An 8,983-nucleotide genomic window follows, 5' to 3' on the forward strand; every position below is an offset into this window, starting at 1 on the left:
CCATCACTGGGGACTGTCACCATTTAGAACATGCCCTCTTCCCATTCCTGCCATCAGGGGGGAGGTACAGGAGCCTGAAGACACCCTAGAGGTTTTAGGAACAGGTTCTTCACTCTCTCATCACATTTCTGAACAGTCCATGAATCCATGAACACTACCTCATATTTTGCTTTCTTTTTGCAACATTTATTTATTTTATATTATTTTTCTAATTGTAATTTATAGTATTTTAATGTATTGCACACTGCTTTTGCAAAACAAGAAATTTCACCACATCTATCAGTGATAATACATGTGATTTTGATCCTGATTTTCCCCCTAATTAAATCGAACATTTACACCCCCTGCTTTTGTGAATCTTCCCAGTTTCCCCAGTGAAGCTCGGGTGCGGTAACTGTAGGAGAGTCTGGCACTGTGGAGCTGTCCCTGGCACACAGGCTGGTGGTTGCCCACCTCCACTCTGATACTACCACACTCCATATCGATAAGTACAAAGCCCCAACAGAGGAACACCTCAGGAACTTGATGTTTTCAGCTCGACTGCTTCGCCCACTTCATGGATTCCAAAGTGCGTGCTCCTTCCTCAAGTATTGAATCTGATGAAGAAATGGAAGCATTTGGAATGGTAAGATCTTGGTATAATCTTGCTTTAGTGCTCGGTGAGCTGATCTAAAGTCCATTTGAGTTACACATGCCACGTGCGATCTCAGGGCTCCTGAGCTTAATCTAGCAATACCCAACAAAAATCAACGTGAAGGCAGAGCATGATTGACTTGATTGTGAATAAACCCGGATATGAACAGGCTGCTGGTTATGTCTGTCTATAACAAAATGGAAATGGTACTAGAGGACTCGACGTGAGTAAGCACCAGCATGGGATCCTCAGTCTTGGCCAAGAAACGTCTGTTTCCCTCAAAGCCGTGGGAATTTTCTGATCGACTCTAACGCATTTAGCACTCTAAAGCCTTTTGAGAAGGTTGCGGGTGGGGAGATATACGGTGACTGTTGTTGTTTGGAATGCATTCTTTCCAATTTCCCGTGGTCTGCTCCTAATATTGCATTGTCCTGCTGCCACAAAGACAACAAATTTCATGACATATGCCGATGATGTTAAACCCGATTCAGTGGTTCAATGGTTCCACTGATTATCAGAGAATGTAGACAGTATACAACCTGAAATTCTTACTGGTCACAGATATCCACCAAACAGAGGAGAACCCTAAAGAATTAACGACAGCAAAACTGTCAGAACCTCAAAGCCCCTCTCTGCCCTCCAATGCCCAAGCAGTAGCAAAGCATCAACCCCTCCCTCCACTTGCTTCAGCAGGAAGCATCAACGCCCACCACCCACCAAACAAGAGGGACCATGATCTGCAGTCCAACAAAACCATTGTTCACCCGACAATTCGACATGCCACAGGCTCTCTCTCTCACTAACATGGGACAGAGAGGTGTCACCCTCTTCCACTGCGAGAGGGAGACCAACAGACAGCTCGCTGTCATGTTACAGTCTGCAGTGTTGTTTTCATTCTGAGTTTCCCCAGCTCTAGAATCGGCAGCAAACTCTCCCCCACCATCGAGAGAGAGAGAGAGAGAGAGAGAGAGAGCGATCGCTTGAGTTCAAAGGTCTCCGACAGCCACAACCTCTGTCACGATGTTCCGTTCTCCCACCCGGATGTGACGTCACTCCATTCCTTTTGCCAGCAGGATCTCTGTCCAGTATCAAACGTTCAATATGATAAATATTTGTTCTTCACTATTCAAAGCCTGTCAGTGTCTTTCACATTCTGTAGTTAGAACCAGGGTACACGTACTAACAGATCTTAAATCTATTTAAAACAATACATTGGGTACAGAAAAAGTCCTTCTGATCATAGATTAGGTCAACAATAAGTGAACAGGATGCAGGAAGGTTAGAGTAAGTACCTGAGTCATCCTTTAGGTCAGGGATTCCTGAACTTTTTTATGCCATGGACCAACACCATTAAGCAATGGACCTACAAAGCCCAGGTTAGGAACTCTTGCTTTAGGCTAAGAGGGTGAATGCCAATGGAAGCAAAGAGACTGCAAATCAACAAAACTGCAGACGCTGGAAATCTGAATTTATAGAACTGAGACTGGCTTTCAGACTGGCTGTGTCACAGCCTACTATGGAAACACTATGCCTTTGATTGGAAAATCCTACAAGTGGTAGTGGGTTCGGCCCAGTACATCAAGGGTAAAGCCCTCCTAACCGTTGAGCACATCTACATGAAACACTGTCTTAGGAAAGCAGCATCCATCATCAGAGATCCCCACCACAAAAGCCATGCTCTCTTCTCACTCCTGCCACCAGGTAGAAGGAACAAGAGCTTCAGGACTCGCACCACCAGATTCAAGAACAGTTGCTAACCCTCGCCCATCAGGCTCTTGACAAAAGGGGATAACTACATACGCTTGCCCATCCATTAAAGCGTTCCTACAACAAATGATCTCACTTTAAGGACTCTTTATCTCATTATCTCATGTTCTCATTATTATTGCTATTTATTTATATTGGCATTTGCATAGTTTATTGTCTTCTGCACTCCAGTTGATCTTTCATTGATCTTGTTATAGTTACTATTCTATAGATTTGCTGAGTATGCCTCTAAGGAAGAGAATCTCAGGGTTGTATATGGTGACATAAATGTACTCTGATAATAAAATTTACTTTGAACTTTGAGTAGCTCATGGAATGAAAACAGGCCCTTTAGCCCAACTTGTCTAAGCCAACTGAGTCATGCAGCAAGTTGGTCGCATTTGCCCAAGCCGTCAAAACCTCTCCTGTCCGTGTACTTACCTAGATGCGCTTAAATGTTGATCATGTGCCTGCCTCAGCCACTATTTCTGGCAGTTCATTCCAGATATCCTCCACCATTTGCATGAAGGAACTATGCCCTATTTAAATCTGTTTCAGATTCATGATCCTTCATCAGAACTGGGAATGTAAGAGACAAGCATATAGTCTCAAGCTACAGAGGTGCTAGTTATGTTGGCTAGGCCTTTGGGTTAAGAGAGAAATTATGGCACCGAAGGGATTTTGGAAGATGCTCTGTAGATAAGTGGTAAGAGACGGTGAAGGGAATACTGCAGTGAAGGAAATTTCCTGGGAAACGTCATCTTATAGTGAATCTATGTGAGATCAGATAGAATAACATTAGCAAGGAATTGTGTGCCCGATGGGGACTGGAATTCTGGAATTTTCCCCTCCCCTCAAAAAAATGTGAATGCTGAAAAAGGACAATTTTACCACCAACATCAACAGATCTATACTAGATAAGGGCATAAGAAATGTGGAACAAATGCAGGAAAAGGATGTGAGGAGCAGGTCACCCATGATTTGTAACGAGTGGCTTAAGGAACTGAAAGGCCTACTCTTATTCAGACAATGAACCCAAAGCTCATCTACCTTGGATTGCCATGGTTCATCTCTACCAGCAGGGGGAGTAACGAAGGGAGGATGGCAGGGGAAGAGGAAGATGGCACTACTGAAGTGAACAGCTACTGATGTGGCAAAAGTTATTATGGTAACTATGGGGTAAGATTAACCGGAATCAGATACTGCTATAGTCCACGTGAGTAGCTAGCAACATCTTGTTATGGCAACTAAACCTCCACAAATATGCAGGGCAATAGAAGGGTATGAGCCACAATGCAAAGAGTCAGTCAAGGCCTCTGAGTTTTATTTGGAATGCTTTGAATGTGGCTAGTGACAAATGCTACAAGTAAGGACAAGGACAAATGTTCTTTACTGTTTTGGACCGTACAGATTTTGAACTTTGTAAATGTCTGTTTGCACCAAGAAATTGGTCGATTTCTCTTTTTTAAAAGTCTTAGAATATCCAAAAGATCCATACAGGTATTTAATTACTTTCTGACATCAAATTTCTTCATGGAGATGCCCTGGCAGTGTAGCAAACTAACCTGCAAGGGTGAGCAAAGCTACTTTGCACAGTGTTGGATTGGGATGTAGAATTATTATGTTTCTTGTAATTTAACTTCCCTACGCTTGCTTGTATTTCTATATAATTACCTACATATGTGTACAGTACAGTGCAAAATTCTTTAGGTACATGTAAAAAAATCTGTAAAACAAAGTTGCTTACAAAAATAATGAAATTAAAATTTTCTAAATATCAAACAAATGACTTTAAAGAGCAGTAAACAGTAAAATAAAACTAAATCAAATCAATGTTGTGACCACTCTTTGCTTTTAAAACTGCATCAATTCTCTTAGGTACACTGTCATGCAGTTTTATACAAAAGTCTGCTGGGAGGTTGTGCCAAACATCCTGAACAACTTGCCACAATTCTTTGGCAGGCTTTGGTGTCTCACTGGCTTCTGTCTCTCCAGGTAATCCCAGGCAGCCTCGACAATGTTGAGATCAGGGCTCCGCAGAGGCCAAACCATCTGAAATCAAATAAAAAATCTAGGTGCCTAAGACTTTTGCACAGTCCTGTAATTGTTCAGTGAATTTTCCGGTAATTACGGTACCGTAGCATCTGTATTTTTTCTAGAAGCTTCTCAGTTTTCTGTAGTATGAATCTGGCTATTTTATAGGTTAAATGTTACCATTGAAATTTTGTTGATCTTTAGTCTGAGAACGAGCAGACCACAACTACGTTCTTCCTTAGTCTTGTTCTCTCATCTCTGGTATCATTTAATAAAATGATCATAAGCAACAAGTTTTATGCCTCATTCTTGAGTTGTGAACAACTCAAATGCAACAGGATCTAACAACGGTGTCATGTGACCATCTCAGCCCACTTGAGTTATCGAGGGACATCCATCCATGCAGGACATCCTCAGCTCTGTCGAGGAGTTTTGGCCCGATTTCTGGAACAAGGCTCAAAGCAGCTATGGCTTCCAAGCAGACTGACACAGAGGGGAATGCAGAGCCCTAATTTTATCCTGGACAAAAATTTAGGCAGACGGAATGAAGTGGATGCTGCCGAATAATTCAAATGGAAAGAAGTTTGAGAACTTTAACCCAGCAAGGTGTTCTGCATGATAGGAGCTGAAAGGTGAATGTGATCCCACACACACTGTTGGAAGTAAAGTTCCTTTACACAGTTGTGTAATTTAGCTGCTAAACCTTCTAGCTTCGTGGGACTCAAATCACTTTAACCAATAGACTGCCCAGGATTAATTAGCCCAATTAACTAGTGTCTGTTCAAACATCAAAAGCATTAATTCCCTCCATCACCAGTACACAGTGACTGTAGTGTGCACCATTAGGCTACGTCCACACTACGCCAGATAAATCCGTAACCAAAGCTTTTCTCTTCGTTTTTACCCTCTGTCCACACTAAAACGGCATTTTCGTCCCCCGAAACTGGAGAATTTCAGAAACGCTCTCCAGAGTGTGTAATTTTGAAAACGGCAGATTGGCTGGAGCAGTGTGGACGGGGTAACCGGAGAAATCTGAAAACGCTGTCATGACGTGCTGGAACAGACGGTGACGGCAGCGCACTATTTCATTTTCTTGAACGCAACCTAACAATTTCAGAACAGACAGCAACGAGACTGAAGCTAGAAGAGTTAGGAATGTGCTCACCAAATACTTTGACCCATAACTTAGTGAATAAATAAGTATACTCACTTTGCCCTGTTTTCTGTCCTTGCTCGTAAGAAGGTGGTTTACCTATTTACGCAAGTACTTCTCTGACAATAGATGTGTAACAGCCTAATGTAACATTGTATGGAAATACAAGATAACACTGATGCAGACATGTTTTATACTTTTAACAAGGTGCTTTATTAATGCAACAGAGTTAGTCAGTTTTCCAGTATTCGTCATCAGCTGAGTCATACTATCCGTGAACTCCCCATCGGTCGCCTCCATACGCTCCAGTATTTGTTTTTTTTTACTTTTAAGTTCTCCTGCGTGATAGCCAACAGCTGTCTGTTGTTTTAAGTTTTTCTAGTCTGTAACTACACAAACACGCAGCAAGTCTTTCACGGTGAGATTCGACACCAGACATGTCACTTGTTTTCAGTAGGTGTGTCCTGCACATGCGCAGTAGGAGGAGATTCACCGAAATATCTGTTTTAATGTGGACAGAGATATTTTTTTAAAATGCATAGTTTTTTTTACGTGAAACCGGCGTTTTCAAAATTATCCGGTCTAGTGTGGACGTGTCCTTACCCAGACTATTCCAGAAACACTGCCCAAATTCGTGACCCCTCCCATTAAGAAAGGCCAAGAACAGCAGGTCATGGATACAGCAGCACGAAATGGTCCCCTTCAAGTTGCACACCAGCCTGACATGTAAATATATCACTGCCCCTTCATCGTCATTGATATCAATGCTGGTACTCCCTCCTCAACAGTCCTGTGGGAGAACAGCAGGACTTTGACCATTCATCAAAGCAGCTCACCATAACTTCCTCAAAAGCAGTTAGGGTCAGACAATAAATGCTGACCGTGCTGACCTTGCCAGGTCATCAGGGGAGCTAGAAATGGACAAACGTGGAATGAAATTTCAATGGTGATTTTTCTGGATTATTTCCAATGAAAGGGTCAGGGACCTGAAGTACTAACTTGGTTTTTCTCTCTCCGCAAATGCTGCTTTGCAATTACAGTAAGTTCCTTGTTCGATTCCTTTGCCACAAAAACCAAATGGTGCGGTCAGTGGATATTTGAAATATAAAACAACGCATCCGTAATACACCAACTGGTCAGGCAAGACCAGCAGAGGCGGACAGAGTCAGTGTTCCAGGTGTTGGCACTTCATCCAAATGCAACGAATCCGGAGATTCGAGACATTTTAAAATTCAAGATTCAAGGTTGTTTATTGACATTTTACAGTGCGAGTGTAAAGGAGAATGAAATGGCTGTAACTCCGAATCCGATGATGCTTAAGAAAACACGAAGCGTAAAGAACACAATAAAAAATGAAATAAGTATAAACGAAATCCTTTAAAACACAGTGTAAAATAACTGTTTTATATATATACTGATTATACATACATGAAGTGATGCTCGGTGATGTGATGTGGTGTGGGGGCGTGATAGGGTGGGTTAATGGCTGAAGGGGTTCATCAGCCTGACAGCTTGGGGGAAGGAACTATATTTGAGTCTGGTCCTGGTTTGGATTCTGCATGGGAGTGGGACAAGCAATCCATAAGCAGAGAGGCTGGGATCCCTCGCTTTATGGCCTTTTCCCATCACCTTTCTGCATACTGTACTTTATCCTCAATGGCAGGTAGGCTGGTGCCAGTGGTGCATTGAGCAGTTTTAACTACCCGTTGTAGACCCTCCTCTCCGCCGCAGTGCAGTTTCCGCACCACACGGTAATGCTCACCTCTGCGCACCTGGAGGAGGTCATGAGCACTGATGTGCACAGACCAGCCTCCTTCAGAAAGTAGAGGCATTGGTGAGCTTTCTTGAGTGTAGAGGATATGTTCAGGGAGAAAATTCAGATCTGGAGGAGGGAGAGGGAGCACACAGGAATGGAAGAGAGGGAATGATGGCTTAAGGACAAAGAAAGCAAAGTCTAGAAGAAGAATGAATTGTGAATGACAGAATCATTATCAGAAGGATTCAGATTTGTTGCAGCTGGAGGTTCGAACTAGAGCTGGATGAGGGTAAAACATTTTAGTAACAAGTTATATCTGGAATGCACAGCTCTAGGTGCAGGGGCAGCACAAGCAATTTTGACTTTTATAAAGAAATTAAATGATAACTTGAAGGAAAAGAACAAGGATCAAAGGAGCAGGACTAATTCGATTGTTACCATGGATGGAATGGTCTCCTGTGCAATTATTTTGTTAATAATGTGCAAATAAGGGTTTATGTACTTTGTGGTTGTACAGTTTTTTTCTAAGATCTCATTGCATTTTATCCAAGTTGATTTAAGCAGCTGTGGTTTCATTAGGTTTTTTTTAAATGAGTCATCAGGGTTTAATTCAGAGACCTTTTACCAGCTGCTGATAATATGGTGTAGAGGTAGCCAACAAGTGAAATTAACCATGAAAACGATGACTTTCTGCTCCGTGAAGATCTGGAAAATGACTCTCGTATATGAGCACTTGTGCACACAACTAATTGCAGGCTTGACTGTTTCAACTATTTCAATTTGCAAAGCCTGGAATATTGGGAAAGGGTATATTTCAATTGGCCTAAATAAGACCATAAGACATAGGATCAGAATTAGGCCATTCAGACCAGCAATCCATCACAGCTGATATATTATCTCCTTCAACCCCATTCTCCTGCCTTCTCCCAATAATCTTTGACACTCTTGCTAATCAAGAAGCTATTAATCTTTGCTTTAAATATATTTTGTTTCATTTTATTTAGCGATACAGCGTAGAGTTGGCCCTTCCTGGCTTTTCAAGCCGTGCCACCCCACCAACCCCACAAACCTGATTAGACCCAACCTAACCACAGGACAATTTTACAATGACCAGCTAACCTACCTGAAGCACCCGGGGAAAACCCATGCATTCCCTGGGGACGACATTCAGAGATTCCTTAGAGAACAATGCCAAAATTGAACTCTGAACTCCGAAACACTCTGAGCTATAATAACTTTGCACAAACTGCTACATTAGCGTGGCGACCCAATGACTTGGCCTGCACAGCCAAGCATAGCATTGAATTCTATAGATTTACCACCCTCAGGCTGAAGAGATTCCTCCTCATCTCTCTTCTAAAGGGACAGCCTTGTATTCCTAGGCTGTGACCTCTGGTCCTAGACTCTCCCACTACAGGAATAATCCACTACATCACAATCGTTTCTGCTCCAAACTGAAATCACTTACAATCCTTTCCCCTACAACCAGAGTGACAGTGAGGCTAAAACATCCCTTTTTACGGGTCTGGGATCTAGGAATGAGGAGTATATTCTTTTACAGGCTTGAACTTGTTAAGAAGGATTTTGATCCAGGTCTTGCGGTTCTGGAAAGAGAAATACGTCATTGGGTTAGTGAGGTATCATTCTGCAGCTACTGGTC

The sequence above is a fragment of the Hypanus sabinus genome, chromosome 16 (assembly GCF_030144855.1).
Source record: "Hypanus sabinus isolate sHypSab1 chromosome 16, sHypSab1.hap1, whole genome shotgun sequence".
Classification (NCBI taxonomy): Eukaryota; Metazoa; Chordata; class Chondrichthyes; order Myliobatiformes; family Dasyatidae; genus Hypanus; species Hypanus sabinus.